The following is a 13505-nucleotide window of genomic DNA, read 5'->3' on the forward strand; positions in this document are numbered from 1 at the left end:
ACTTTATGAAGCCATAACATCAGGTTGATGACCCTGGGCACAAAACATGAACAACAGAACTCAGCAAACAATGGAGCCTCTGGGAAGATGCCAACTTTTGTCAGTTGCCAACTTTTGTCAGTTATCACATGGACATTGAGAAGCATAGTTGGCCATATGTCTAGCAAAGGCAGTCATCCCTTTTGATCGCGAACCATCCCATTTCAGGTTCTGTCTTTCCATGACACATGTTTGCCTCTTCAGTGTCTCCCCCCCCCCCCCACACACACACACACCCATTGTTGCCTGGGTTCTGAATCATCACACAGGTAGCCTTTTCTACACCCACTCCATCTTTTTTTTACAGGGAGAATCTCTCTAAAGAAGATTAAGAATTTACTTAACCTTAAGGCACCACTTCTATGGGCTGCTTTCCTTCCCAAGCCCCATTCTTTAGATACTTCTATGAGCCCCTTTCCTTCCCAAGCCCCATTCTTTAGACACTTCTATGAGCCCCTTTCCTTCCCAAGCCCTATTCTTAAGACACCTCTATGGAATGCTTTCCTTCTGAAGCCCCATTCTTAAGACACCCCAAAAGACTGCCCATTTGAATGCCCCGCAAAACACCACTATGCAATGACAAAACGGGACAAGCAAATTAGACACTTTCCAGCCCATATGTTTTCCAGCTTGTACTTTGGATCTTGTGCACACTAGGAGATCAGGATATGATTGCTCGCCCATGTTCAGAACTCCCTCCTCACAGATCACTTCATCTGCTTTTCCAGGATGGGGGAAGCTACACATGATGGCTGGAAGTGCTTAATCTTCAGGTGATGGGCTCCGTGCCTCTCTGTGTTTGAAAAGTGGCTGAAGTGTCCTACAACGCAGAAATTCCTCCATTTGATGAGGTCCTTAGTTTATTAGTGTCCAGTTCTACACCAGAAACAGCTTAGACACAAGTGAAAATAAATAAAAAGATTTATTTCATCCAAAATAAAGATAATGCAATAAATGAAACAGAAAATATAAAGTCCCAATGGTAATGCATGGTCTTCAAGCAAACGTAAAACAAAAGTCTTCACATCAGACAGAAACTAGAGTCTTTTATAACAAGCTTACAGGTTGCAGAAACAAATGTCAATAGTCAAGAGCCTTCAGAAAGGACTGATGCTAGAATGGAGACAATGTATGGAAGAGGAACTCCCCTGAAGAAGGTCAGCTGCTGTCAACACTGGGACCATGATTTTGCTACTGATTTATAGCCCTGAGATCCCAGCACAGCTGTCTCTAGGGCGTGTTCTGATTGCTCAGCGTTTTCCCTGCTAACCTAGCTGATCTTCTGACTTCTCCCTTCATTGTTCCTGAAGCGTGGGGATATATCTGCCACCTCTTCTTCTTCTTATTCCTCCTCCTCCTCCTCCTCCTCCTCCTCACCACTTAGCCCCAAATCCCCAAGTGCTGCTTCTTCATCCACCTGTCCTCCTTCTCTCTCAGAATCAGAAGAGCAGTCCACAACAATTAGGCATTCTAAAACAGATCAGCACATAGCTAAATATTTTTAACACCAACATTCCTTTGTAGAAAACCCATATGCAGTCAGTGGACACTTGAAGGAGGTCAGATTTGGTTGGGGCCAGCTTGCTTCGCTGGCTCATCACATGACTAGATCAGTTTAGCAAGCTATTTAAAGCTGATCTGCACCACAAATGGTCCTCCATCATTTGTCTTGTGACTCCCATACATTTTGGGGTATGGGAGCCTGCAACAAGGGGCTACATTTAGGGCTGGAATGAGGGTTCTTACTTTTGGAAAACCTGTAAGCTTTGGAAGGGAGCGCCTGCAAAATAGCCTTCCAGTGATGATTGCTGAGAGATGCAGCCAAAGAAATTTGATTGGCCTTCAGGATCTATTATGCTTGTATGTCCTAGGAGATTAATTATTTACAAGTTCATTCACCTTAATAGTGTTTTCATTCACAGGTGGTTCCAGAAGTTAGAAATAAATAAGTCAAGAAATAGCTCTTCAGATCAATTTTCTCTATCTGATCTTCTTATTTCAATGTGGGGGTTCAAAATGATGTGATATGGTTCTCTAGATGAAGATGCCTAACTCTTAAGGAGTCTCAGAGTAGCCATTCCAACTGGGGTTTCTAATTGTTTCCAACTGTTTGAATCAATTACATCACCAAGAAATCAGAATACTTTTCTGGAGAAGTCAACTAGCTATTATTTTACTGAAAATCTTTCATGTGTACATGATTATTGGGGATTCCTGCTTTCCTGGCAGTTCACATGTGAATGTGGTGATGAATCTATTTTCCATCTCAGACAGAAGTTCTAAAGAGCTGTGCAAAATGCTGGCCTTGCTTCCCCAAATAGGTTCTACAACTTGAATAACTTTTTGGAAGTTTAGAATAACATTCAGAGCAGATTCACAACTGCTCTTTGACATAGGAGTTGCCAGCGACCACTGGCCACATTATGAAAGTAGTCTGCAGAGCAATCTGTACAGCTTAAAGGTCTCACTATGAAGCGATCTTGTGTCAGAGCAAGGCATTGTGACTGAAACAGCCTTGGAGATCATTAGGGAAATTCAGAGCACGAATGGGAAAATGATCGATAAGAGTGAGAAGAGGCAGTGGCAATGGAAGGGGAACAGCAGCAATATAGTTTGCTTGCCTTTGGACACTGGAAAATTTTCTACTGGTCCCATGAAAAACAAATCAAAGGTGACAGTTGCCACAGGGAACTGCAATATTGATGCATACATAAAACAAAGGCAGAAAATTTGCTTTAAGAAAAAAAATATTCAACACAAACATAGTTAGGGAGAAAACAATGAGTGATGTAGTTCAAAAAATGGTGTACTATTTTTTATTTTAAAAAAATCAACAGTATATTTATAGCTCATATATTTAAAAAATAAAAAAATAAAATAAACGAGACAATTAACTTCACATTCCTGCTGTAAGCATTGATTCTTAAGACAATATCAATTTTCAATAATCACTAAATTAAATACTAGGTATTGTATGTCTACTGTCTCAATATCTAAGCCATGAAATTTCTCTTTGGAAAATCTTACCAATTAATTATTTGAACCCATGTGACGCAGTGGGTTAAACCGCAGAGCTGCTGAACGTGCTGACCGAAAGGTCAGCAGTTCAAATTCATGGGGTGAGATTCCGCTGTTAGCCCCTGCTTCTGCCAACACGGCAGTTCGAAAACATGCAAATATGAGTAGATCAATAGGTACCATCCAGTAGGAAAGTAACAGTACTCCATGCAGTCATGCCAGCCACATGATCTTGGAGGCATCTATGGACAACGGAGCTCTTCGGCTTAGAAATGGAGATGAACACCATCCCCAGAGTTGGACACAACTAGACTTAATGTCAAGGGGAAATCTTTACTTTTACTTAAATACACTAAAGGCACAACATTCCATCGGCTTTTTGGAAGTTAAGTAAGATCAACCCTGGTTAGTACTTGGATGAGTGACTGTGAAGGAAGCCCTGCTACTATAGGCTATATTTTGAAGTAAGGAGTTGGCAAAACTGTATCTGAAGTAAGGAGTTGGCAAAACTGTACCTGGTTTGTGGTGAATTAATTTGTTAGTGTGTTTATTCCACACCTTCTTGGAAGGTGCAGGACAAACCCACTAGTTCCAGTGTTTGGACTGCAGTCCAGAGAGTATTCCCATGGTTTTCCAAGCTAAATTTACCTGGAAAACTGTGAGAATACCAACCTCCTTTCCAAAAGCCCCCAAAATCAGTGTAAAAAAACAAAAGGACTTACCTGGCCTCCATTAGGGGGCTGCTGGAGCTCTCCTGGCATGTCATTTGTAGGCGCCAGGAGAGCTCCGGAAGCCCTAATGTAGGCCAGGTAACTTATTTGGGGGGGTTTTTTTTACACTGGTTTGGGGGGCTTTTGAAAAGGGGTTAGAGTGTCTTGGGAGAAGTGTAGATAGGGGCCCAGGAACATCTGCACTTTTTTAATGCAGATGCTCCTGGGATAACGGGCTGTGTGGAAGCACCCTGAGTATTACTTGCATAAGAACCACCCCCCCCCCCCAAATAACAATAATAAGTAATGATGTTAAAATCAAGACTATAGTATTCTGAATGATGTGCACTAAGAAATCTAAAAGCAAATATTTGAAAATTGAAACATTAAACAAGGGGAAAACAAATGCAGTAAAACCAAAATAATTATGCTTTGCTTTAAATCCCGTGCAACCTAATTATGGATTACTTGAATCATTTATTCTCAAATAATGAGGGTGTGTGTGAAATTTCTGATTCAGAATCTGTTGGTGTCAAGAGTAGCAGATTAAACTGATAGCAATTTTGTGAAATGTGCTATTGAAAAGTGGGTGGAGAGGAATGGAAAGCAGAAGCTCTCAAAGTGTTGTTCTACCTCAAGTGTGACAGCATTTCAACTACTAGAATAAGCACTTTTCTGCTGCCACAAAAAAAAGGTGATAAATTATAAGAACCTTTTAAATATTTATAGTGTGGAAGACCTAGTTCTGTATGGAAAACCGAATGTTGCAAAGTTCTTCAGTTCTTCCAGAACAAAAGCTCTCCTCCTCTCCCCCCATTTATATGGTGCATAAATTTGAGAAATATAAATAACCTCATTGCTACCTCTGGAGTTTTGGGTTTTCTTGAGTTGAGGCATCACATATCTATTATGTTTACACTGTATAGAGATCTATGATTTAAATCCTGAAAGATGGGTTGAAAATATCTGAGTAAAATTTTAAAAAGAAAGGAACAGCAGTGATATCATTGTGAATGCTTGCTACAGAGCCCCAAGCCAGACGGAGGATTTGGATAATGTCTTCCTGAAAAAGAAAGGAGAAATGTAGTACAGATAAGTAGGGAATTGATTATTTTAGATCTGATCTTAACCAACAGTGATGACTAGTTAATAGGGTGGAGATAGCAGGATGTTTAGTTAGAAGTGAATCATGGTAGTGGTAGCCAAAGAGTACTGATGCTTCATGAAGCTACCAGGATTCCTAGCATTGAAAATGGCAGTAAAAGTAGTGTCAAACTACATTAGTTCTATAGTGTAGATGAACCCTGAGACTGTTAGGACCTGATATGCAAGACCACCTGAAGCAAGGCTGCTAGATCTTGGATCTGGCTCCTCTTCTACCTTCTGTGTCGGATGGAAAAAGGATATCACTGTGAGATCACTGCCCTGGAAATGTGACTGCATACTCAACTCTCCATACCCATGGATTCTACATCAATGAGTTCCACTATGCATGACTTGAAAAAAAATTACTTCTCAAAAGAAAACTTGGGTTTTGTATTTTATAAAAGGGACAATATCATCATCAGTGTCCAAATATGATTGCCTTCCAAGTGTAGGGTCTTGGCAGTGGGTCCGTAGGTGACTGTAGATACCTATTCTTGACCTGAATGTTATTCCACAGTGAGGACATTTGTTTCCAGATGGCAGGCAATTCCCATCAGGGTTGGCTTGAAGAACCTTCCTCTTGACACATTTTTCCCTTTTGCCCTCAATTTTTGCCTCTTTGAATTCCACAGCATTGTTGATAGCAGCTGACCTCCAGTTGGAATGCTCGAGGGCCAGGGCTTCCTAGTTCTCTGTGTCTATGCCACAGTTTTTAAGGTTAGCTTTAAGCCTATCTTTAAATTTCTTTTCCTGACCACCAAGATTCAATTTCTGTTCTTGAGTTGAGTGTATAGTAACTGCTTTAGGAAATAGTGATTGGGCATTCAGACAATGTGGCCAGTTCAGTGAAGTCAGTGGTGGATCCTGGAATAACTCACTGAAGCACTGGGTGAAATGGATTACTACCAAAGTGGTGAGGTTGAATTAAAAGGAAGGAAAAGAAGAATATGTTTTCATTGAGATGAAAAACTAAGGCAATGGGTAATGTGGCCAAACTGTAGACAGATAATACCTAAGTTCTGCCAAGATGATGAACTTCCCTCAGAAAATCCATAAGCAAATAATGCCCTGGAAATTCTGTTCTATAAATAATGCTTTGTAGACATGTAAACAGAAGACATTTCTTTCCTACAGGCTAAAAATGTTCTACTCTGAAAACTGGAGTGGATTGTTACCCTGGATTAGTCACACTTCAGGGGATCAAGATGCAAATCCGCCATGACAAAAAATCTTCCAGAGGCTAAATAGATGTATAAACCAGGCTTATTCCTAAAATCTTTCCCCCCTTTTGTCTCTGGTTATAATGAACCTAGATTAAAATGTATAACTGAAAACTTATTTTTTGTAAAAAGCTTTATCATCTTGTTGTTTCACATGTCCTAGCTAAAATGGTGTGCTATTTTTTGATGAAATGTTTAACTCCTCCTTATCTTTGGACCAGACCCAATTAATACTGATACCATTTTTTCATTCATAAGAATGGTTGGCTTTCAGATTCATATCAACAGGCACTGCACTGTTAGTTTTTTTTTTCTTTAAATGCATATACCTGAATAAAAGTGATGAAACACTGAGTTGCTCCCATAAAAGCACTGTCTCACTGTAATTCTTAAAATTTTGTGGCACTTGAAATGGATACTCATGGTAAATGGTATTCTGAATCAGTCAACTTAAAGAGAAAAGTGTATCTAAGGGCCCATCCAGACATGTTCAAAAACTGGAACCTGTCTTGGTTTATACCGGAAGCATCCAGACAATTCCCCCAGTAAAACTGATTTAATTAGGAACAAACCAGGGTTTTGTTCCAAATTAATAGAACACCTGGTAAGATTCAGATCTTATGGTAAGATCCATGTCTTATCAGGTGTGGATCCTATGTGGATTGGCCTGGGTCCAATCCACATAGCCCTTTCAGTTGGTCAGGCTCCAGGAGCACAAAAAAACCAAGAGGGCACCCCAAATCCCAAATTTACCTGTTAAATGTAAAGAAAACATACCTGGCCACCATTATGTTTCTCCTCGCACCCTACTGGCATGAGAAAACTCCAGGATATCAGGGGGGAGCAAGGAAGGATTTTCCTCTTCAAGCCCACTCCCCTCCCCATCTCCTGGTGCATCATTTCCTCATGAACATAATGGGGACCAGGTAGGGTTTTTCTACTATTAACAGGTAAATATGGGGAGGCTTCAGGGTGGCTGCATGCCATTGCGGTTGTTATCGAAAAGGCATGTAGCCACCCTCCCCGGTAAAGCCTGGGGTTTGTGGCTGGCATGGGGATGCAAATCCATGCCAAACTGGGTTTCTAAAACCCACTTTGGCACAAATTTGGGGCTTGTGTGAAAGTGCCCTAAGATGCGAGTGAAAATAGTCAGCAGACACAAGAAATCTAAAGTATCACAATTGCATTATTTGCAATCCACCACTTTGGATATTTATATTTTAAGAGTCACAAATGAACAGAAAATTCTGTGAGCATGCAAAAGGCAGGATCAAAGTAGATTAGCATATCCAGGTACATTTTCCACACTGCATGTGTATAGCACTATGATTCATAGAATCATAGAATCAAAGAGTTGGAGGAGACCTCATGGGCCATCCAGTCCAACCCCCTGCCAAGAAGCAGGAATATTGCATTCAAATCACCCCTGACAAATGGCCATCCAGCCTCTGCTTAAAAGCTTCCAAAGAAGGAGCCTCCACCACACTCCGGGGCAGAGAGTTCCACTGCTGAACGGCTCTCACAGTCAGGAAGTTCTTCCTAATGTTCAGATGGAATCTCCTCTCTTGTAGTTTGAAGCCATTGTTCCGCGTCCTAGTCTCCAAGGAAGCAGAAAACAAGCTTGCTCCCTCCTCCCTGTGGCTTCCTCTCACATATTTATACATGGCTATCATATCTCCTCTCAGCCTTCTCTTCTTCAGGCTAAACATGCCCAGTTCCCTAAGCCGCTCCTCATAGGGCTTGTTCTCCAGACCCTTGATCATTTTAGTCGCCCTCCTCTGGACACATTCCAGCTTGTCAATATCTCTCTTGAATTGTGGTGCCCAGAATTGGACACAATATTCCAGATGTGGTCTAACCAAAGCAGAATAGAGGGGTAGCATTACTTCCTTAGATCTAGACACTATGCTCCTATTGATGCAGGCCAAAATCCCATTGGCTTTTTTTGCCGCCACATCACATTGTTGGCTCATGTTTAACTTGTTGTCCACGAGGACTCCAAGATCTTTTTCACACGTACTGCTCTCGAGCCAGGCGTCCCCCATTCTGTATCTTTGCATTTCATTTTTTCTGCCAAAGTGGAGTATCTTGCATTTGTCCCTGTTGAACTTCATTTTGTTAGTTTTGGCCCATCTCTCTAATCTGTCAAGATCGTTTTGAATTCTGCTCCTGTCCACTGGACTATTGGCTATCCCTCCCAATTTGGTGTCGTCTGCAAACTTGATGATCATGCCTTCTAGCCCTTCATCTAAGTCATTAATAAAGATGTTGAACAGGACCGGGCCCAGGACGGAACCCTGCGGCACTCCGCTCGTCACTTCTTTCCAAGATGAAGAGGAAGCATTAGTGAGCACTCTCTGTGTTCGTCCACTTAACCAATTACAGATCCACCTCACCGTAGTTTTGCCTAGCCCACATTGGACTAGTTTCCTTGCCAGAAGGTCATGGGGGACCTTGTCGAAGGCCTTACTGAAATCCAGGTACGCTACATCCACGGCATTCCCCGCATCTACCCAGCTTGTAGCTCTATCGAAGAAAGAGATCAGATTAGTCTGGCATGACTTGTTTTTGATAAATCCATGTTGACTATTAGCGATGACTGCATTTGTTTCTAAGTGTTTGCAGACCGCTTCCTTAACAATCTTTTCCAGAATCTTGCCCGGTATCGACGTGAGGCTGACCGGACGGTAGTTGTTTGGGTCATCCTTTTTTCCCTTCTTGAAGATTGGGACCACATTGGCCCTCCTCCAATCTGCTGGAACTTCTCCCGTTCTCCAATAACTCTCAAAGATGGTTGCCAATGGTTCCGAAATGACTTCCGCTAGTTCCTTCAATACTCTGGGGTGTAGTTGATCTGGCCCTGGGGACTTGAACTCATTAAGAGCGGCCAGGTATTCCTGGACGACTTCTTTCCCAATTAGGGGTTGGATGTCCTCCAATCCCTCATCCACTCCATCTTGCTGAGGTTGAGGACTCTCTTTTTGTGAGAAGACCGAGGCAAAGAAGACATTAAGTAGTTCTGCCTTTTCCCTATCCCCTGTCAGCATTGCCCCATCTTCTCCTCGAAGAGGTCCTATCGCCTCCTTGTTTTTCCTTTTTCTACTGACATAAGAATAGAAGCCCTTTTTATTGTTTTTAATGTCCCTGGCAAGTCTAAGCTCGTTTTTTGCTTTGGCTTTGCGGACCTTTTCCCTACAGGTGTTGGCTATTTGTTTGAATTCTTCTTTGGTGATTTCTCCCTTTTTCCACTTCTTGTGCATGTCTCTTTTGTGTCTTAGCACAGTTAGAAGTTCTTTGGACATCCATTCTGGCTTCTTTGCACTTGTCCTATTTTTTCTCTTTGTTGGCACGGTTTGCAATTGCGCCTTGAGTATTTCACTCTTGAGAAATTCCCATCCATCCGTAGCTCCCTTGTCTTTTAGTATCTGTGTCCACGGAATGCTGCTCAGCGTTTCCTTCATTTTTTGGAAATCAGCTCTCCTAAAGTCCATAATGCGGGTTTGACTTGTCTTAGTTTCGGCCTTCCTTTGTACCTCAAATTGCAGGAGCACATGGTCACTTGCCCCTAAGGATCCTACCACTTCGACCGCATCGATCAGGTCCTCCGCATTTGTTAGGATGAGATCAAGAGTAGCCAATCCCCTTGTTGCCTCTTCTACCTTCTGGACCATGAAATTGTCTGCAAGGCAAGCGAGGAATTTGTTGGACCTTGTACTCTTGGCCGAGTTTGTTTTCCAGCAAATATCGGGATAGTTGAAATCGCCCATGACTACTACATCTCTTCTCTGTGCCTGTTTGGTCAACTGTTGGCAGAAGACTTCATCAAGTTCTTCCTCCTGGCTTGGGGGTCTGTAGTAGATGCCTACAACGACATCTTTTTGAGTCCCAGTTCCCTTGATTCTTATCCAGGTGATTTCAAGCTGGTTTCCCAGATTGCTGTCTTGAATTTCTTCTGCAGCATAAGAGTTTTTGACATATAAGGCTACTCCGCCTCCTCTCCCCTTTGTTCAGTTTCTGTGAAAGAGGTTATACCCCTCGATATCTACATTCCAGCGATAGGAGTCATCCCACCAGGTTTCAGTGATGGCTATGATATCATATTTGTGGTGTTGTGCTAGAAGTTGGAGTTCGTCTTGTTTATTTCCCATGCTCTGTGCATTAGTGTAAAGACATGTGAGCCCCTGGGATCTTCCCTTGAGCTGTTTAATTGGGATTCTTGTGCTTTTGGTGCTTGGTCCTTGTTGTGTTTGTGCAGCCCTCCGTTTAGCCTTCTGGCGATTCCCAGACATTATGGGTAAAGTAGTGTTCGCAAGGCTGTTGTCCCCCTCCCCCGGTGGACCTAGTTTAAAGTGCGTCTAATGAGGTTTGCGAGTCTGTGAGCAAAAAGGTGTTTTCCTACTTGTGTGAGATGCACCCCATCCCTTGCCAGTAGGCCATCCTCCTGGAATAGCAGGCCATGGTCGAGGAAGCCAAAGCGTCCCTCCTGACACCATTTTCTAAGCCAGTCATTGACCTGTACTATTTTTCTGGCTCTTGTGGGTTCGTGTCTTACAACAGGGAGGAGGGATGAAAAGACCACCTGTACATTACATTCTTTTAGCATTGCTCCTAGAGCTCGAAAATCATTTGTGATCTTTTGAAACGTATGCCTTGCAGTATCATTGGTTCCTACATGAATCAACATGAGGGGAGGACGGTGATAGGGCTTGAGGAGCCTGGTGAGCCTCTGAGTGATATGGTGTATTTTTGCCCCCGGTAGGCAGCATATTTCTCGAGCCATCCCATCTGGTCTGGAAATGACAGCTTCCGTTCCTCTAAGGAGGGAGTCGCCTACTACCAAGACCTGTTTACTTTCAGGAATGACAGGGCCCCTTTTGTGCAATGTAGTGTGTAGGTCTCCAGAAAAGTGATCCTGTTGGTGTGAATTGTGTAGGTGAAAAGTGTTGTCCTCCTCCTCGACATCCCCGGTGCATTCGCCAAGGACAATCCATTGAGATTCGTCCAAGAGCCTATGGTTCTCCTGTATGTGTTCCTGTTGCTCCTGGTCTATGGTTGGGGATGGTACACCTGCAGGATTGTGCAAGTGTGAATGTTGTGAAGTGTTGTCCCAGTCAGGGCTATCCCCTGCACACTGATCAAGGATAAGCCACTGATCAGTATCTAAGCCATTCTGGTCTTCCCCAATATGTTGTGTTTCTTGGTCAGGTGCTAGTTGTGTGAGAATTCCACTTTTAATTGCCATGACTGATTCCTAGGAAATCCTGGTGTTTGTCATTTTCTGAGTCACTGCAGCTTTCTGATTGAGAGTTATAAATATCTCTCCCTTAACTGCAAACCCTAGGATTAAAATACATCTCTTTTTTGTTTGCAACCTTATTTGACAACTGACAACCAAAGTACAGAGAGGGATATTCCTCATTTCTGTTTTAAGGTACCTGGGATTGGGCCATTTGCATGGAAATCATGTGCTGTACCATAGAAGGACAGTTTCCCAATGGGAAACTGACAGATTAAACAATATTGGACTAGATCAAATGTGGTCAATTCTGGAAGACTGCATTAGCCCCCAGAAAACCTCAGGGAGCTACAACTCCCCTACTGTACCCTTCTGCCACAGAAATGCTTCGAAGTACCCCAAAGCTCAGGAGATGCCTTATACTAACAACAGGACATGGATGTAAGTCACTTCCTGCTGATTTCTTGTTTAAAAAAAAAAGGTCTTTCTTCAATTTAAATTAAACAAGGAGATGTCCCGTGAAGGGCATTTGAGGGGGGGGCATTGACTGCAGACAGCACCTTTCCTGAGATTAGATGAAACCACAATCTAATGAATGAGTCAATAGATGTTACAGTTGTATCATAACCTAGATCAAGAAGTCAAATTAATTATTACATCAAATTGCACATTGAGCAGCATGTGAAAACCTTTGAAAACTGGAGGGAAGGCCTTTTAAGATTATGCAGTGTTGTTTTATTTATTCATTTCCGTTGTAATAGTGTGTTTTAAATTATTTGTAATGCTGTTAAGAGTTTGATTCTATGCTAATGTTGATATTTAGTATTCTTAAAAACTATGTTGCATTTATTTTTGAAAGCTATTTTTATAGAAAAAAAATCAAAGTATAAATAAAGATAATAGGGAGGAAGAAGTTGAAATGGTTGTCTGGAGTGAAAGGAAAACAAAGTGAGGAAGTTACTTGAATAACATTATTGGAAATGACTACAAAAATATGCATGTGAACATATGAAGGAAAAGCACCATGTACACTTAATGCACAATATAGAATAGTGAATAGACCTACCATATCGCAAACAAACCTTTCCAAAGTTCATAGAACTCTCTCTCCAGTTAAGAGGACAGTCCGCTTTATGAACTTTATCAAGGATGGACCTTGTGGTTTTCTTCCAGTTCTCTAATTCTATGAACCTGAAGATTTCGAATGCCACAAAGTGTATGACACCATCTATAACTCACTATGAAGTTTTGAATGGTGAGAAAATTAGTGGCAAGTTGGACTAGAGCAGGGGTCCCCAAACTTTTTCAACAGGGGGCCAGATTACTGTCCCTCAGACCGTTGGAGGGCCGGACCATCGTGCGGGCCCCTCGCGCTGCCCATCATGAAAGCCTGGCCTCGCGCAAAGCCCCTCGCCGCTTGCAAGGCCCAATCCCCTCACTTGCCTCATGCTGCCAGTCAGGCCTGGCAAGCAATGCAGGTGGCGAGGACTTCATGCGAGAACAGAAAGTGCAGTGTAGCCTCCCTTGCCTCAGATAACCCAGTTGAAAGTTGATATGGTGGGATGTTCTGCCTTGATATTCTGGGATATAGAAATGTGTGGATCTGGGTGCCCTTCCATACATCTCTATATCCCTGAATATTAAGGCAGAAAACCCCACCACCATATCTGCTTTGAACTGGAATATATGGCAGTGTGGACTCAGATAACCCAGTTCAAAGCAGATATGGTGGTGAGATTTTCTGCCTTGGTATTCTGGGATATAGAAATGTGTGGACCTGGGTGCCCTTCCATACATCTCTATATCCCTGAATATTAAGGCACAAAATACCACCATATCTGCTTTGAACTGGAATATATGGCAGTGTGGACTCAGATAACCCAGTTCAAAGCAGATATGGTGGTGGGATTTTCTGCCTCGGTATTCTGGGATATAGAGATGTGTGGATCTGGGTGCCCTTCCATACATCTCTATATCCCTGAATATTAAGGCAGAAAATCCCACAATATCTGCTTTGAACTGGAATATATGGCAGTGTAGACTCAGATAACACAGTTCAAAGCAGATATGGTGCTGGGATTTTCTGCTTTAGTATTCTGGGATATAGAGATGTGTGGATCTGGGTGCCCTTCCATA

At 42.4% G+C, this 13505-nt stretch overlaps 1 protein-coding gene across 1 annotated transcript in view; it reads right to left on the reverse strand.

The window, feature by feature from the left end:
* RP1 (RP1 axonemal microtubule associated) overlaps window positions 1-13505 on the reverse strand; it is a 222929-nt gene that overhangs the window by 156972 nt on the left and 52452 nt on the right. The window lies entirely within an intron of this gene.

The sequence above is a fragment of the Anolis sagrei genome, chromosome 4, assembly GCF_037176765.1.
Source record: "Anolis sagrei isolate rAnoSag1 chromosome 4, rAnoSag1.mat, whole genome shotgun sequence".
NCBI lineage: Eukaryota > Metazoa > Chordata > Lepidosauria > Squamata > Dactyloidae > Anolis > Anolis sagrei.